The following is a 19306-nucleotide window of genomic DNA, read 5'->3' on the forward strand; positions in this document are numbered from 1 at the left end:
ATATTTTGATTTTTTACCTATCAGATCTTTACACATATGCCAAGATTCAAAAATAGTTAATTAGCCCTATTAGAATAATATTTAGAATTCAAAAAGTTAATTAGAACTTTGAAATATTTTAGAAGCTTAAAATTGTGTATGAAAAATACAGATTTCTGAGCAAATATGCAGTCCCTGTATGTATTTCACAAAGGTCTAGAAAATAGGCAGATGATACCAAGTCTTATCAAAAATATAAATGCAGTGTGTCAAGTGAAAAATAATAGTGATTAGCTTAACAGCATCTTGGGTATGTATCTTTTATAATACATGATATATTGGGAGTGTGGTTTACTCAGGTTACAGAATTAAAACAGTAGGAGGTCTAATCTGAATTAATATACAGGTTCACTGGGAAATATTGATAGATTTAAGTATGATTCCTTGTAATATGCTATTTTATACATCTACAGTTTGGTCGATGGGGAAAATGAGCAGCATAGACTAAAATTACACAGTATTCCTGAAAGACATTTAACAGAAGTTTAGAAGGAAGCACAACACAGAAATTGCTTCCATTAATTCAGACCACAGCTCATGTGGCGTATGAAATTGCTGTGATTTTCCTCACTGTGCACTGTGTCTTTAAAAGTCTGAGAGGTGCCTGCCACTTTTCAAGACAGATTTGATGAGGTGTGCTGTGCCATCCCCTGCAAATTTCCCTTTGTTGCTGCTATGTTGCTTTTATTACCAAAAACACATCTCCCAGCAAGGACAAGGAGACCATAGCAGTGGAAAAGTCAAGATTATCCAACAAGGATCAATTGAGCTGCCATGTCAGGGCCTCTGTGGATTTTGGGTACAGATACTATGAAAACTATTGCACTTCCTCTGTGGATTTTGGGTACAGATACTATGAAAACTATTGCTCTGCCTCTGTGGATTTTGGGTACAAATATTATGAAAACTGTTGCACTGCTGAGTGAACCTCAACCACTACAGGAGCACATCCAGTGTGGGAGACCCCAGTCAACTCACTGGTATCTCTTTCCAGAATCACAAAATAATTTATATTTAGCATCTTTAACATTTAGTTGTAAAAGTTCTCTAAGATCATTCTCTAAGATCTCTAAGGATCCAACCCTTGACCTTTCACTAAGTGAAAATATGATTCCTGAAACTTCTGTCCAAACCTCTCCTTTCCCTTTCCTCTATAATGCCTGTAACACACATTTTGCACCTATAAGCCTTCAGAGGATTTAAGTCTTCAGCTCTGAAGGGTGATTACCTTGTAGGTGGGTTATTTTGGACAGGACAGTGCTGAAACTCTTTCATTGCCAGTGATCCCATTCCTTCCACAGGTCAAATGCAGGGCAATAGCACTCACCCACTCCTTGGTACTGAATCCCAAAAAGGGCTTAAAAAACAGACTCCTAAAGTGACATGGCAGCCGAACAGTCATTATTCTGTAAAAAGCTTTTTATCTTTGATAACAAAAGAACATACAGATAGCCATGAGCTCTCATTGACCTCAGAGTGCCAGGTGACTACACCAAGTTATGGCCAATCTGCAGCTATAGAGAAATACTGCAAATTTGCTCCAGAAAAATGTCCTGCTCAACATTAGAGAGCCTGGCTGAGTGTTTCCTGGTAGCTCCTCATGCCTGTGAGTGCCACTGCTATTTGGGGGGAAAAATGAAAGCCTGTTAAGTGCACAGGTAAAATGACAAGCACCTTACTGTTCTCTAAAAACCCTCCTGATTGCATATCACTCACTTTAAATTCTGATTAGGAGAAGGCATTGAGAATCTCAGCTGGGAATACAAAAGGATAAATGGACTTAGCTAAATGCACAAACTGCCAGGGTGAGCAGCATTCATTTCAGAGCAAACTACTATGACAGCCACTATCCAGATGTGAGCATATGGTCTCACACTGCATTATTTACAATGAAGCATTCCAAAATTGGGTTTTTTAAGAAAACCACCTCTCATGCAAATATAAGCTCTCTGTGTAAAATTAATGTTGTTGACATAAAGCAGTAGGGGCAACATTGTTTATAACCTTGGAGATGGGAAAATAAAAATCCGCAAGGGTAACTTAGAAGGATAGTCAGTATGGAAGGGCTAAAATCAGGAGGATATGGTGAGTCCTGTCTTGGCATGACTTTGGAAATACTTGGCCAGAGTTTACAATTAAGGCTAAAGCAGAGTGGAAAAACAGACTAAGGAAGGACATGGTCATATTGATAATCAGTGTGAATGGACTACCTGGCATTTTTGATTTTCAGATGGTTTTCATCAGTTGTCTGCAGAGACAAAGAGCAAATCTTCCATGCCAACATGGAAAAATTTATTAGCAAGTATGAGCTGGGGCAAAAAATGAAGCCAAGACTGTTACTAAGAAGCGTTGGAAGCAACTGAAGAGGAGGATAAGAAAAGTAAATATTGAATTCTTACACAAGGTCTTGAAGGTAAGAAGAAATGCAGATTGTCTTCTTAAACTTTCAGAATTTGCAACAGGACTTAAGAGTTTTATTAGCCAAGGATAGAATAATGCTCCCCATGATGCCATTAATCATTTAGGATATCCTGGAGCAAGTGCTTCTGCATACTCACTTGATCTCAATTTCTTTCTGTCATTTTGCTCCTGCACCAGCAGCCCAGCTGTATTTGGTGTTCATTGTCATTTTCCAGCAGCAAGCTAATGGCACTGCTATAAAACAACAAGCAGCTGGTGGCACAACACAAGCAAGTATTATTCAACATGAATTATGAATGGCATGGAAGTACTAAGAAAAAATTAACAAAGTACATGTCATAACCAGCTGCCAAACCAACTCTGAATGCTGCCTAAGCAAAGGAAGCACAGAGCTCTGGCTTGGTTTGGATGCCTCACCACAGGTTGTGTAGTTGTGTTCTGTCACACACTCTGCTTGGGAGCAGGCAGAAGACAGGAGAGATCTGCACCCAGCACTGTGGAGTCCCTGGACAATTCTGCAGTAACAAGTGAACCATTCAGGGTTTCCCTACACAGACTGCCCTGCCAGGCAAACCCTGGTGAAATGTGAGGCAGTGCTCCTGGGGAAGGATGGAAAGACAAATCCGAATCCACCAGCAGCATGGAACAGGAATGGGACATGACAGGCAGGTTGCAGTACAGTCACAATCCTTACCTGAGACTGTGGCTTCAGCAGAGGTTTGGTTTGCATGATGGAACTCACTGGAAGGCAGAAACTCAATGTAAAATGGTGTGAGGCTGTTTTAGCACTGGTAACTGCCACAGGGAGGAGACAAGAAATCCTTGTCTCAATGTATTGTTGAAATAAGGATAAAATAATGTCTGTGTCTACCAATGATGTTGGGGGGAAGCTAAATATATAAGACAGCAACTGTAAGGCCAATGCACCTGGTGATTTCTTGGAAAGATCCTATATTTTCATTTTATAAATGAATACATAAATGAAGTAAGATCTCAAGGAATGTATGGTTCATTCCTGGATAATGGGATTTTCAAGATATATAGAGTTGTTTGTTTCTTTTTAAAATGAAATTTTGTTTCAGAAAGATGGTGAGGACTCAGTGGAAAAGCACTGTATTGATATAGTCAGAACACAGTCCTAGTAAAGGCTTTAAAAATGGAGCCTTTAAGTCACACACTGAGGCCTTCATCCCGCAAAGGCTTCATGAAGTTACTTGCCTTTAAGCTTTGCAGTTAGTCCCACTGATGTCAATGCACTTGCCTTCATGGATAAAGTTATATTCCATGGGTCTCAATAGATCACAACCTGCAAATACTGAATCACAGTATCATTTATATGTACAAATGTAAAAGGATTCCCTGTTCACATAGCACACACTTTATTCAACCCCAGTTTGATGTGAATGAAGTCTTTTACTTATACACATCTTTAAAAAACAGCCTTATTTATAACTGAAGATGAAAAAAGGACTGTTATTTTATTTCGTAGCCCATAAATGGTTTTCTAGAAGTGAAGATGGGTTGTTTTCAGTCAACCCAGTATAAAATTACCTCCTGTAAAAATTCTCCCCAAGATCCAGCATGGAGCTGTAGAGGAGTGCTGCCACCCTCATCTGTAGATGCAGGAGCTTCCTGAATGCAGAATGAAGTGTGGGTACCCCTCCATTCCACAGCAGATATCAGTACAAGCTCAGAAATCTTCACAAAACAAAGCAGAGCTTGTAGATAGCATGAGGTTCCCACTAATTCTAGCACAGTTTTTGTCTTAATTATTGGACCACTGGTGTACCCAGAAGTCAGGGAATCTCAATACCCACACAGCCTCATTGAATATTAATGCCAGAACCCTTACAATAGTGGCTAATAATGCAGCTTTTCTCTGCCATGTGAATTACACATCAATATTAATGAAGCCTTTGTTAACATTCCGTGTTCTTTCCTTTCTGTGTCTCTGCCAGGATTTTGGACTGGTTTATGCCAACAACACAGACTTACATGTCAACCCTGAGCAGGTCCCAGACATTTCAGAAAGGGCTTGTTTTTGCAAATGTGCATTTGAATTAAGAAGTATGCCACATCAAGGTTGCTTTAAATTGACGGCTGTTGAGCTCTGCTCCCCTGCACAGGACAGATGTCACTTTAAATGTTTGCATATCCTAAAAGTAACACACAGAGGGCTGTCTCTTATTTCAAAATGTTATTACAGCAGCCTTTGTATAAAAACTAACACAATCATTCACAATCATACATGGTTCTCCTTCTTCCCAGCATCAGATGTATCAAGAAAAGGCAACAGTTCTGTGATTGGAAACAGAGATGTGTATTTTCTGTAAGAGCCCATGGTACAGTTCACACTGAGTTCTGCTATTCTAAACAGGAAACTATTCCAGTGCTTTGAACCTTCATATGAAATTTAAATGTAATTGCCAGAAGCATTACCTTATTAATAAGAGTAGAAAAGCATCATTACTAATTATCGTGAGCTTAATTTGCATTTTCTAAACATTTACATTATCTAATCTAACTATGTAACAGCTGCTTGCATGATTTCCAACTCAGCTCTTTTCCAGAACAAGTACCCAACGCCAGTAAATAATAAATGTTGCTGTGGACTTCTCCCATCATATGTAGGAGTTCCAAAAAGGAGTTCCAAAGGAGTTCCATCAGCCACAGAAGCAATGCCTTTTTTAATGAATACCAAACCACTTCATTTCAGCCCAGCTGATCAACCATGTGGAATGCTCTATATCAACTGATCCTGTTTCAGAGGTAGATCCTACAAGATATCTGCAACAAATTACCTCTTTGAAAGAAGGATTTAATTGGTTTGCACTAATCTAATTTAGAGGAGGCCAGAATAAAATCATACTTGGACTTAATCTCATCTGAATACAAACAGTACAGAAATGGTGTTGATAAGTAGCTGATGTAATGCTCCAACACACCATGGGGCTTTTGTTCTGATCCCATCCCCTTTGAGGAGAACTCTCAACAATTCCCAATCCTGTCTCTTGGATTAAGACTTGAAATTGCATGTTTAGCATAGGAGATCTGGAACTTAATGGCACAAGATTAAGAAAGGAAAGAAAAAAAAGAAAAGAAAATAAAAAGCAGGTTGTTTGCAACAATTGTCATTTAATGGTAGTGACAAGCTCCTAGATAGATCCAATATGCCCAGCACAGGATCCTGGTGAGAAAGGGAATAAATATTTTCCTTATCACAGTAGAAATGCAAGGCAGCCAACACAGACCCAAACCTGACCAAATCATGGGGTTTGTCTACTCTTAAGAATTTTATTTTTCTCATCTTAGGTTGAAAGTGGTCTGAGATTGATGCCAGCAATCATCAACAGCAAGTTAAACCACTAGTGTTGTTATTTTCTTCCCTCAATGCAAGCATTCCAGATTTTGGTGACTTCAAGAGAAAATGTAATTTGAAGCTGTGCCAACAAGTCCATGCAGCAAAGAATGGAGCCCATTTTATAGGACAGAATACCCTTAAAACGCTGTGTCTAGAATAATTGGTCTTTAAGGCATCACATTTCATTTACAGATACATCTATTTTCTGATTTATTGTGTAGATTTAAGTTAATTCAGCCATTTTACAATATCTGTAAAATTGTGATGACAATCCATGCCCCATAGGAAGCCTAAAGTTGAATTCACTAATATTAGCAAAAAACACTCTGAAGTGCTGCAATTCAGATAACAATATGAATGTAAAATCTCACTGTGCCATGCCTACTTTCTTTAAATTCATCTGCTTTCCCTGGAAATACAGTTTTTTCTAAGGGGAAATATAACTTTTTCTTACTCAGTACTGGAGAAATTACTAGGTGAATATGTAGGGAGTAATTTTAAATTAAAATAATTGCAAATTTAGCTTGGAGAACTTAAGACTTGCAATATGTTCTAATCATCTTGGACAGGAAATAAAAATAAATGGATGAAAAGAAAATAAGGTACAGAGGTGCGCAGATAAATCAAATTAAGGAAGTAGAAAGGATCTGTAGATCATAACATTCAACCTTACAAAACTGGTTTGTTGGTAACTGGCTTTCCGGTTATTCACAGTTCTGTTGCCTTCCCAAAATATGCCAAGAACACAAAATCAGGTAAATGGTTGATATTTGCAACTCTGGAGATCACATGTGTGAAACCATTGCCCACTAAAATCCTTTTCAGCCTCTGAGCATTCTTATTTCTTCACACCTTTGCAAATAAATGTCTCAGATACCATAAGAACATTTTCATGGTTGGATTACTTTGTCCTCAGATTAACGTAAAGTTCCCTGGATGATTTGAAATTTTCTGATGTTTCACATCCAAACCCTGGAATGAAGAAAAACTGAAGGTTGGCTCCTCAGGCAACAGGAAGAATGGAAGCAAACACCCTCATCTCTGTAGTTCAGAAAGGAAAACCCATAAAATTTGTCATTTACTGTAGGTGGAATTTAGTGAGTTCCCCTCTGTGTGAAGAGAACAAGGTTTCTGATAAGAGGCACTGTTTTGGCATTAACAGCTGTCCAAACCCACTTCCAGCTATAAGCTCTTTATAAATGTTCGTCTTCTGGGAGTGCTCACATCTGAAACCTGTATTTTACCTTCAATTTGATTCCAGTAGCTGTCTGGAAGTACAAACCCAGCAGGCTGACTTCCTACTTTACGATGATTTCACATATTTAAAGTATGCCCCTGGAGGGAAAAGGATTCGTGGATTAAGGCATTTACCCTATTTCATTTTCTATTTTCATGGCCTCAAACAGAAAGCAGAATTTCATGATAAACAAACCCCAACATGGGCTAAAACAATTCCCACTTATTATTCACAGCAGAGGTAAAACAGGATTTCAAAGGCTGAAAGATGCCCTCAATTTGCATCCTGTTTCATTTGTCACTAAATCTGTTTGCTGTTGGGAAGGCATTTACCATTCTGTTCTATTAGTCATTCAGTTAAAGCAAGACTTGTAATTAACACTTGTAATAATTAGGCATTGGTTTGGTTTGGTTTGGAATCAACCTCTGTGTTTTAATTAAATCTCAGGAATTGACAAAAATGGATATAGGCTTTTGTTTAGCCAAATGATTAAGTGGCATTTTTTCCTCATCTTTTTTGTAGAAGCCATGCTATTTTCTACCCTGAGCAAGTGGGAATGTTTCATTGTGGACTTAAATGAACAGTTTACAAATAATTACTTTTTCTGTTTTTAATGTTAATGGAAAATGTGTTCTAAAAACAAATCACTGCCCTCACACAGAATGCTTCTCTCAATGGACAAATTATCTTTATGACAACACTAGGTCAGCCAAAAGTACCATATATTACAGATGATTTATCCTTTATTGGGAAATGGGGAAAAAATATCTTTACTCTGAGCTCAACCTATCCCAGTAAACCTGTTACACAAACAGTTTGTCCACCAGCAAACAGACAAGCCAACCTGCCATGACAGATTCCAATTATAAGAAAAATATATCTTAAACAAATGAAACCCTTGTGTACCCAGTGGCACAATTCAATAATTGCAAAGACGATTGCACCATCTGTGCTTCAAATTTATGGCCTTATCACGTACAGTCAGACCTTTCTAAAGTAGCTTGTCAGAGGAGCAGGACTTGAAAGGAAAGAGCTGAGTGAGTGTGTGCCTGCTTTAAGGAACTTGCAAAATTTTTGCGACACTGTTTTGCTGATCAGGAGAAAATTACAGGTAAAAACTAAGATTAAATTCAGAAGTAATGTGCTGTAGAAATGTGATATACAGTTATGCCACTTCCTATGGGTACATCTTTCCCAAGTAGCAGCTAGTTTGAAAATCTGTGTGATTTAAAAGAGCCAGTCCCCCACAGAAGAAAGCCAGAGCAGCAGAGCCAGTCAAGATTTTACAGCAAGTTTATACTCCTAGATTCATTACAGACCCTTTTAAGTGACTCTGTGGCGGAGATATGAAGCCCACATAGAAATGTGAAGAAAAGGTGTTCATCATTTAGAGAGACTTTTCTGCAATGTCAGGAAGGAGTCCCTTTACTTCCCTCACCTCTACCCCCAAAAAGAGAGATTAAATGCTATTATTTCATACACATTCAACTGTTCCTTGTCAAGTAATTTTAACTCAGAAGTTATAAATATGCCAATGGATTAAAGGACACAGAGGGGACAGCAGAACAATGACACAGCAAGCTAATCTGTGCAGAGAGAAATTAATAAAGGCCATTCAAATTCACTGGAAAAAGATAAAGCAAGTAAAGAGATGACCTAGCATCCACTGAAAATAGTTTACAGATAAGTAATGAGTATAACTATTACAGGGAGACATGTTTTAAAATCTTCGGCTGAGTTTGATGCCAACTCCTTTTACTTCTCTCAGGAGAGTTATGGATGAAATGGAGCTTTTAAAATAAGGAAAAGAGAAGAGACTGTGATAAAACTGGGGGCAGAAGGATAAAACCAAAAAATAAAATACTAGTGGGGAAAATACAAGAAAGTTAAAATCCTGATAAAATGTACTGAAAAAATAGATACACCAAACTGGAGATAAGAAGAATGAGGGAAAAGAGCTCAGAGTCTGAGATAAAGCACTAAGGAGAGAGAGATGGGCAGAAAATCTGGTTTGAATAAGACAGGAAAAGACACAGAGGACAAAGCATTATATTAACACTAATGGCATTCCCATACCCAAAAAAAGTTTACAATCCCAATTTTGAAATCAGTAAAATAGAAGAAAAAATAAAAAAGAAAGAAAAATTTATACTCATTTAACAGGTTTTTAAAATTAATAGAAGTCAAGCTACAAACAACATGCCTCATAAATATAATCTTTCCACAGTATGCCATTCCTGTCCTAAGGGAAGTAAGAACATTACTCATATTGGTTTTCCTTGGCAGACTGAGGCATTTAGCAGGGAGAAGCCTTGCCAGTGTCTTGCAGGAGTGAGAAAAATGGGACTTTTTGCTAACAAGTCCCAGTCCAGAGGCCGCCAGAAAGCCTTGGCTGGGACTCACCAAGAGGATATCACTCTTACACAAAACCTTATCTGGAAGGGAGAGAGAAAACCACTAGACAGTCCATGTGAAAGTGAACCCACCCAAAGGTGGAAATTACATAATGCTTTCTAGCATTAGGCTGGTCCCATTTAAGCTTTAATCCCATTTAGGATGGAGAAATGAAAAAAATGCCAATACTGTGGAATGAATAGAAGCTAAGCTTGCTTTCTTGCTTGCCCTCTCCAGCCAAGCAACCAAATTCCAGGCATTTAAGCTTGGGCAGCTATTTCTCATTTGTCTGTGCTTCACTTGAGGGCTCAGTGCTGGGGGACAGATGCTTTTTGACAACTGTTCCTTACTTTCACAGAGATAGTCTGGATTTCTGAGCTTTCCTTCCCTCAATTACGCAGCCATAGTCTTCTTCATGGATGAGGTCATTTTTGAAATCAGTTTTTTCTCCCTAAAGAACAAGCCTGTTTTATTATGTATGAGAAAATGAAGAAGCCTTCAAAAACTGCAGGAGGCTGACAGGAGAGGGTGGCTTTTATATTTTCCGAAGTCCCACATATGAAATAAACCTCCCAGTGGCTTCATTAGGAGCTGGATTTCAGCTAAGGTTCATCTCTGCTTTACATTTTCTACCTCCCGGTTTCTCCTTACTTGTTTGATACCTGGACATTCAATTCAGCTAAACCTCAAATAAAATCACTGTCCTAAAACTGCACTGAGAAATATAAACACATAAATACACACACACAAAAAAAACCCCAAAACAAAACAGCAAAAATAAACAAAAATAAACCCAAAAAACACCAAAGACTCATACAGTTTATTGAAGTTTATATATATGTGCTTTGTAAGAATTCATGCATGGTATCCCCAAGGTTCTGCCTAAAAGGTGATGAATTTGATGAGACTTTTTTTAAAAAGGCACTTTAAAAAAAGTGCCTTTTTAAAGCACTTTTAGAGGATGCCCTAAAAGAGCTGCAACTCTGCATGTCCAATGTAGCTACAGCACGAGGCAGCAATTTTTCAGTCTCTGGGGATGATTTAGGTTTTATACAAGGAGAAGAAAAAGTGATTGTGATCATAAAATCAGGGCCTGGGACGGACTGTCACAAATGTCACCTGTGCCACCATCTGGGGCTTGGCCAACCAAGGCACACAGAGATGGAGGCTGGAATCCTCTCCCCACATTTAACATTTTCAGTTAAAGCACTTAGCAAAATGTTTTAGGGGATGAAGTTTAGTCTTGGATTTAGTGTGTCAAAATACACCCATTTTATCCTCACTTGCAGTATTTTGCAGGTACATCCTTCCCATAATCATATTCCTACCTGTGTTACAGTATGAATTTGAGATGCTTTAAATAACTTTTTGCACTCTCTATTGGAAAGAAACTTTTGGAAACCTGAGCTAATCATAGCATGCAGATTCAAAACACAAGAAGGCTTTTTAAAATGACTCATATTTTAATAGCTTCTTTGTTTCAAATCAGCTGCAAGATTCTTTGTTGCTTTAACAATAAATATACTAGGGAGGAATAAAAGTCCTTTTTCTCTTTCTATCCTTATAGATTCCAGCCCACAGTTTGTCACCACACAGGCTACAGAAGTGGGGGCATTTCTCACTTCCTTGCCTGCACTGTCCTCTGGGACACAAGGACATGGTTGGTGTTTTGCAATATTCTGAATTACTTTTTTCTTTGCGGGGTCTTTTTGTATATACCAAACCAATTTTTTAATATACCAAACCAAAAAGTTATTTCAAAGTAAAATCATGAATGTTTTCTTTTCAAAAAGTGTCACACTAGCTTAATTTTGTGAATTTGGAAAATTCTTTTAAAATAGGATGCTTTCCTATTTTAGGAAAGAGTCACTTCTTTCCAATAAGCAAAGAACTGACATTAAAATAATCAAATATTAAAAAAAAAAACCTACCGGCTTAACAAAGAGGTTTTTGCCAGATGAAAAAGGCAGCAAAGAAGGATAGGAGTAAACCCTGCATCATCTTGGGATGTAACAAAGGAAAGGAAGGAAAGAGGGAGGAGGAATCTCCAATACTTGCCCGAGTAATGAATTCCAGGGGAAGAGCTAGTAAAGCATGTTAATGAATAGCCAGATGTTTCTAAAGCCAGGAAATCTCCTCTTCCTCTCAATTTCAGACTAAAGTGAACTCCCTTTCTTGCTCTCAGTTCTTTCATACACACTGGAAGCTCACTCAGAAGGTTTTTGTGCACCTCTTGAAATGCTTTTTAAAACCAAGGGAGAAAAACACCCAAATCTTTGCACCATTTGGGTTTGGAACAGCCTCCAAGCATTGCTATCCCAAGGTTCATGCCACACTTCAGTTTGCTCTGAGATGTGACACCACATTTTCCACTACAAGAAGCTTGCCTTTCTTGTGGCCTTTTCAATTACACACAGAATAAACTGTTCTTCTGGCTATTGAGCCAAGTTTTCAAAATATTTGAGACAGTCAAAAGATTTAAGACAGCGTCCAGAATTCAGCCAGTCAGTTACTTTTCCAAATGAATGGTCACCGTGCCATTTGGGTTTTGTTTAAGCTCTGACTTCAGCAAGCCTGTTCAGCTGAGCAGATCCCTACATGTTTTCAGATCAGTCTCCATTAACAGCAAGACATCAGTGGGAGGAATTAGCATTTCCTCATCCTCTTCTAAGGCTCAGCAGACAAGATGGGTCTGTAGTATAACATGTCAGAGAACTACAAAAGTCCCTTTGGACAAGCCTCTGTGAGAATTAGATCCTCAGGATCATTTGACAAGTGTTGTTCCTTTTCCTTTGTTCCTCCTGTTGTCCTCCATGGCAGGTAGAAAATGAGCAATTAGAAGGATCTGATGTCTTCCTGTATTCAATAAAAAGAGATGTGGAAGAGGCTGTCATTGTGTCAACCCATTTCATCATCACTGCCTTAAAGAGGCTTTCTCATCTCCCACCCCAGCTATTAAAGGGGCAGAAACTAATTTCCTTTACAATTTCTGTGGCCAGGGCTAAGCAGCTTAAGGAGCAGTCTTGTGAGTGTGCTCAGGAAGAAGTTCCACAGCTTCTGCTGGGAAAGGAGTTCACATAAATTAGAGCTCGTTGAGCATTATTACAGCTTGTTGCCTATGGTATTTCCTCCCCCCAGGGTAAAGGAAATAATCTTGATTAATGACACCCCAAAAAATAATTTTTCTCTTTAATTCACTAATTGGTTAATCTTTTATGACATCAAAGAAGGCTGCAGCATTAACAAAAAATAGGCAATGCAAAAGCCAGATTTCCTGTGCGTTTGCCATGTGTGCTTTGTTTCCTGATGTAATTCCTAACTGAAAAGGAATGAAAAATTGAAATCTCCAGTTTACATGAGAAATGGCAGTTTTGAGCTCCCTATCAGACACCTCATTTTCTCTACATTAGTCACAATCAGACAGACAAGGCTCTGTCTTGTTGAGCTACATTTAGCAGTCTGTCTGAACTGCAAATTTAGATGACATCCAAATTACACAGACTCAGCCACTAGGTTACACTAATGCAAAGTAGGAGAAAAAGAATCAAGACTATTGATTTTTTTGGTTCTTTCTCTGTCATATTCCCTTAAAGGCATTTACCAAGGCTTTTAAGATCTTCAGCATTTTCACAAAGGAACAAATTACGTGCAAATAAGACTGCCTTAATCTATTCTTCCCTGCTTAGATTGTTCCCTCTGTACAGTCATTATGTGTTTTTCACGCTGCTGCTGCAGTTTACTTGATCCACTTTCATGCACCATGTGGTCAATGTATATGTGGGAGAGTAACTGTGGAAAAGCACATCTCTTGCACCTGCCTATGATAATCAAAACCTTTTTGCTAATTCCCTGCAATCCAAACACATCACACATCTCTCTGCTGCTCCTTGCAGCTGTTTCATCAATTTGAAGCCATATTCTGCAGAACACTCTTCTGATCACATTTCCATTCTCAGACAACTTGATTTTTCCAATGAATATTTACAGGATGTTCACAACCATGTCACTAATAGGAGAAGCAAAGACCACATATTTTACTGACAAATAGAGCTGATTTCCAAAGTACTGAACCTTCACAGCTCTGTCAAAGCCTAACAGCCCTGCTCACTCTGACTCACGTTAACATGACTCCACTGAAGCCACTCAGAGTAGCTCTACTGAACTCTTGCAGTGAGATAATTGGCCAGTGTGAATTTCTAAACACCACTGAAGGCAATAAATGTACATATTATTTTCTGCCTGCCAGTCTTTGCAGGGTGAGCTGCAGCTGCAATCCTGCCCAAAAGTATTTAACTGAGAAAGAAGCTCTTAGAAAACACTCTCCTCGAGCAGACTGTCCCTTCAGTGCAGGTACAACACCTTGCACTGTGGCCCAAAGACTCAAGCTTTTAGGTGCTATGGCCAATATTAAAAAAAAAAAATAACATCAGAGCTTTTGAGTTCTCCCTTTGAATCAGAGAACCAGGAAGAGCTTTTTTCTATCTGATCTCACTAAGCAGCTGTATGGGCTTTTTTAGGCATACTTAGCAAACTGCAAACTCATTAAGCACTACATATGGTACTGTCACTTTCCATGAAATCTGAGGCTCACATACTTTCCTCCTAGGCTGTGCACATGGTTCCTGTCGGGCTGAGCGTGTGCTCCATCAGGCACTAATGCGCCCTTATGCATCGCCATTTGTGTTTGTTTGATTTTGTTTTCCATGGGCTCCTGGGCTTCTGACATTTCAGCCCTCAAAATTACATGGCCTGGATTTTTTTCCCTGTGTCTATGGAAAGAAATTAATTCATTTGCCCTTGGTTTTTTTACTTACTGAAGGACCCCATCATGAATTTCGTCTTCCACCTCACATGATGCAGGTAAAAACTGAGCTTTGTGCTGGCTTCTCGTGGGTTTTTCTCCATAAAAATTGAAGGTTTTATGGAAGTGAGTTTCTACAGACAGGTAAATTTGACCAAACACTTGTTTAGTCCTTTTTTTTTCCTGCAGGAAGATAAATCAGTTTGTAAAGCACTAACAAATGTCTCATTTATCATTCCAAGCCAGGCTAGCACATTTTTCTTCCACTCTCTTGTAAAACACAGAGACATTTCCACCCTTAAGATTTACATTTTCCCTAATTTTTTCTCTGACCTTTCTATACTAGAATTTTACTTCAGTCCTCTCCCTTTGCTGATCCTGATGGAAGAAAATTTAGGCAAAGCCTTAAAATTCCTTGAGGTTTATCTATCTTCCTTCTTTTTTTTACTTCTACTTCTCACAATCTTTTAACTATTTTCCATTCCCACTGATTTTTTTCCCCCTTCTAGATTACATTCAAATCACAGAAGCAGCCCTGTTTAAGGTATCTGCAATTTCCTATCTTCCTTTTTAATCAACACCACAAGTTTATAGCATTGCTATGGGCTTATAGCATCATTGAGTCACTGAAGGATAATACAAAGATTGAGTAGAACTTGAATGAGGCCTAAAAAAATAATTTCAATCACAGAAACATGGATGGTGGTCCTCTGAACATTTCTCTTTTCCAATCACTTCAGTCTGTCTATTTCCATTAAAATAAAATTTGTGTACCTGGCACAGACTGATGAAGAGAACAGAGATGATTTAAGGTCCAGAAATGGAATAAAATAAGGCACCTTCAGCAGGTGGGAAAAGAAAATAGAAAGAATGAAAGAGTTTCTTGTATTCACAAGACTAATGCAAGGACAGTAGTTTAAGACTCCTTTTTGATTTAAAACATAATGTACCACACTATCACTTGCCACCACCACAGCTGTGGTTAATTAAATGATGGGAAACAACCCCACCCTGCCACAGTGAGAAGAAAATCAGCTGCCAACAGGAGAACCTCTCCCCTGTGGATGGGCAGCAATTTGGATTTTGTCACCCACGGGGAGATCAGAGCAAACCTTGCTTGGCTCCATTGCAGGTGGGGGATTTCTCACCCCTTGGTATGGAGACAAGGGTCATAAAGGGGAGAAAAAAACATTTAATGAGCTGCTGTTAAGGATGTCAGTATTCTCTAGCACAATATTTTGAGAGAGAGGATAACCCTCAGCAAATCCATTTCATGTCCAGCTCAACACAGTGCCAGCCATAGCTGGGGCATTTTATGGCTCTGGCTGTTCCATGGAAGTCCCACTCTACCCTCATCTGCTCAGTGCCAAAGTCACTGAGAAACCTCTGCTTCTGTGCCACAGGCCCACAGCAGGAGTTTAACTCCTGCTGACTCATGGGAAAAAAATCCCTCAAAAGTTTCCGTTTTTAATTTTTTTTTTACAATAGTTTCTCAGCTTTCAAACAACATCCAATTCTACACTTCCAAAGCTCATTGATAAAAATAAGTGTATACCAATACACGTTCTGTAGATTTCTGTATTACTAAATATTATAATCCTGTATAATTAATATAATCCTCTTTTTGCCAGTGGAGACAGCAACACACAAAGTTGAAGTGATTCTCTGTATGCCAGAAGTTCAAAGAGAAAAGCACAGCTGAAGACCCCAGAAAAACTTTAGCTGTACATAACACATCTCCTGCCACAAAACAGCATGGTATATCTGAATTTTGTGGGACACCTTCAGGAAAAGGGGTGGCCAGAAACAATAATTCACAATATAGTCCTTGATCATTTTAGAGATTGCATGGAAATCTTGTGCTGGAGCACACACTCACAAGGCTTAGTTACCATTCTCCATTTGTAAAGGTGATTAGCATGAAAAAGTGGGGAAGGAACTATAAAGGATATTATACTATTATAATATGTTACATGTATTACAATATTTTTATATTATATTTTGGATATCCAAATGTGTAAAGTAAGTCCTCTAATGGCACTCATTGGCTGGCCACAGATCTGTAGAAGAGATTCCTACTTCATGGAGAACACAAAGTCTGTGGCTGGAGTCAGTCAGACAAATTAAAGGAAGGCAGGCTCAAAAAAGAGACATGATTGATACCATATATACTGTGGTATGCGCTGTTCTTCACCAAAATAATAGTTATTTGTATTAACTTTAGGGGAAAAGCACATTTTTCTCTTATTCTAAAATGGCTTTGAAAGTAAACATTCACATTTACATTTGGTGGATGACCTCTAGTATCAAGAAGAGGTCATCTGAATCATATCATCCATATTTGAATGGTTATATAGGAATTATTTTACACAGAAGTCCCTAAGGTAATTATTTCATATCAGAGCCAGGAAAGTTTAGTATCTGTATGCAGTATGTATTTACACTTCATGCCAATGCATTAAATAAAATTCCATCACATTCTGTCTTTGTATTCTCTTCTTTTCAAAGACACACAGTACATGATTGGATTGCAAATTCCCTCGTAGTCTGAAAGGCTGTCTCCTGCTATTGTTAAAATAGATTTGGCCAAAACTGGAAAAAAAGGAGTCAACAGAGAAGCTGACATTGGTTTAGAAAAGCGCACATCTTTGACAGCCACTCTGTCATAAACGAAAAGGCAAAAAAAAAAAAGAAATGTGTTATTATACTATTAATGAATATATATAGATGCACAGGAAAAACAGAAGAATGTAAAACTTTAATGAAAACCTTATTTAAAAGAAACAGCAAAGAACCATTTAGCTAGAGGCCAAGTCCCAAACTTTTAGAAGCCAAAGGATATTCTTCAAAATCTTATACAACACTCTGAGATGTGCTCGGCACAAAAAGAGGAGGGCATGCAAATTGAAGGTCCTAAAACAGGATTTTAAAGACCTATTAAAGACATTTAAATTCCATAGTTAGAGTTTAAATGAAAAGACCTGAGAACGACCCTGAATCTGGAGTGTTTGAAATCGTGATTTGGATGCATCTGACGTCTGTGGCCAGTGTGTATTCAGACCTGTTACCTGAGCTAGCTGAAACTCAACACAATTCACAAGGAGTTTGACATAAATGCCTTTTGAATTCTTGATACCTGAAAATCCTGAAGCCAGAGAGTAAACTGTTCAAAACACAAGTCTAGCTGGTTAAAATAGAAGAATCTCTTTCAGCAAGAAATGTTGACATAAATAAAATATTTTCACATTTTTCAAATACTTCCTACTGAAAGTAGTAAAACAGTGGTTTGGACAGTCTCTTTCCATTCTTTCTGCTCCATTTTTCTCATCATTGTCAGAAGTGTCCACATAAAAATAGCTGTTCAAATAAGCAAAATTTTTTCTCAGAGCTTTTATCTCATTTTTCCAAAGGATATTAAAGAGGAAAATAGGAAAGGAGAAAAAAAAACCTGAAAAATACCAACTCTCTTCAAAATAACATATTTTCCTGTTCACAAAAAGCCTGTTCACTGAGCATTGCATGGACACCAACCATTTACATAAATCAGCTTGAGTCCCCTCAAAACCTGGCTGTTGTTCAGCAGCTGGGCTGCAGCTCTGAGCCAGGCTGGAGGAAAAGGGGCACTGAGTGTCCTTGTCCTGAAGGGCTGGGGCAGCCAAGAGGGGCTGGGAACCCCCTGCATCCCCACTCACATCCAACAGGGGTGTTGGGAAAGGAAATGCAAACTCTCTTTCGATTAAAAGCTCCAAGCACATCTCCTTCCATACAATCTTAGAGGTGAGGTCCACATCCCATTCCAACTTTCCACCTGCTCAAGAGGTCCCTTCCAGGATAACATCATAAGCAGGACTGCTCAGCTCCTAAGTCAGGCTCATTCTGCAGCAAAATTAATTAATGCATAAACCCCACACAGTCCTTGTGAAACACAACCCACCTGAAGAAAGACCATTCCCAAAAATCCAGTGCTTCCAGTGGGCAGACAGTAGCAGAAGCAAAGCATCACAGGCTGTGCAGTCCAAATGACCTTTCCCACTTCATTCCAGCTGTTGTGTACTTTAGAAATATGGGAGTCCATCTGGCATGGGACTGGCAGGATCTGTTCCAGAATTATGGGAAATGGGAACAGAAAAGGTGCTGCAGGTCAGGATGGAGGCATGTTTGCAATGTTGATGTTTGCACAGTGCTTGCCAGCTCTGTGCTGTTTTAAGCCAATACCGTTAATCATTCACTAAACTCACTTGAAAAAATTGCAAATAAAAAGAATTAAATAGTGGCAAGGCCTTGTGTTTTTATATGACAAGCTTTGACCTTCACACGTCTATTACATGCAGACCATGCCTGCTTAAATAAAGTTCCGTAGCAGACAGAACATCTGTTAGGTCTATTTTATATTCATGTTTAAGATGGGATTAGTCTCTAGGCTTTGTCAAATAATGAAGAAAAACAAAAGGGGAGAAAGAAATTAAAATCTTAATTCCCCTTTGATTTGGTGCAACAATTAGAATTTAAGATAATTAGTGTAAATGCTTATAGAAAATTCTGTAGGATCCCTGCCTGAAATCTTCCAACCTTTCAGAGATTAATGATGCATCTATAGCATAAAGCCCTTTGCAAATGCAGCACATGTACAACTCAGGAATTATGAGAAAAGTTACTTTGACATCCAAGTGCTTATGTGGTGTTAACTGGTACAGAGAAGATGGAGATAACATTGTTGGACCTGGTTTACAGCAGGCTAGGAGCTGTCACCAGCTGAAATCTCTTCTATATTTGTGTCTGGTGTGCAGAAAGAGCCTGTTTTCCAAAAGTCACTGTGATCAACACTGACACCAGGCTACTGCCACCCTCGTTTAGAGCAATAGCCTCTCCACTCTCACCTCTTCAAAATGCTTCTCTGTACCAGAATATCCTGCTTTGAAGGCTTCACATGACTGGAGACCTACAGCAGAAGAGTGTCTGATGCCTCAGCGGGTGTTTCAGCCCAATGAACACTTCAAAGCTGGTCACAGGAGAACGGAGTGACAGCTGAGTCAGTGTGCAGTGCTCAGAGCCC

At 38.7% G+C, this 19306-nt stretch overlaps 1 long non-coding RNA gene across 1 annotated transcript; it reads right to left on the reverse strand.

Annotated features, from left to right (window-relative positions):
• Positions 1 to 11404: 11404 nt before the first annotated feature.
• Positions 11405 to 18343, reverse strand: LOC135448369 (uncharacterized). The gene is made up of 3 exons (XR_010440430.1): positions 18188 to 18343; positions 14267 to 14436; positions 11405 to 12308 (listed from the first exon to the last, which is right to left on the reverse strand). It is a non-coding gene; the product is annotated as an uncharacterized LOC135448369 (long non-coding RNA).
• Between the last annotated feature and the right edge of the window lie 963 nt (positions 18344 to 19306).

Source organism: Zonotrichia leucophrys, chromosome 5, assembly GCF_028769735.1.
Source record: "Zonotrichia leucophrys gambelii isolate GWCS_2022_RI chromosome 5, RI_Zleu_2.0, whole genome shotgun sequence".
NCBI lineage: Eukaryota > Metazoa > Chordata > Aves > Passeriformes > Passerellidae > Zonotrichia > Zonotrichia leucophrys.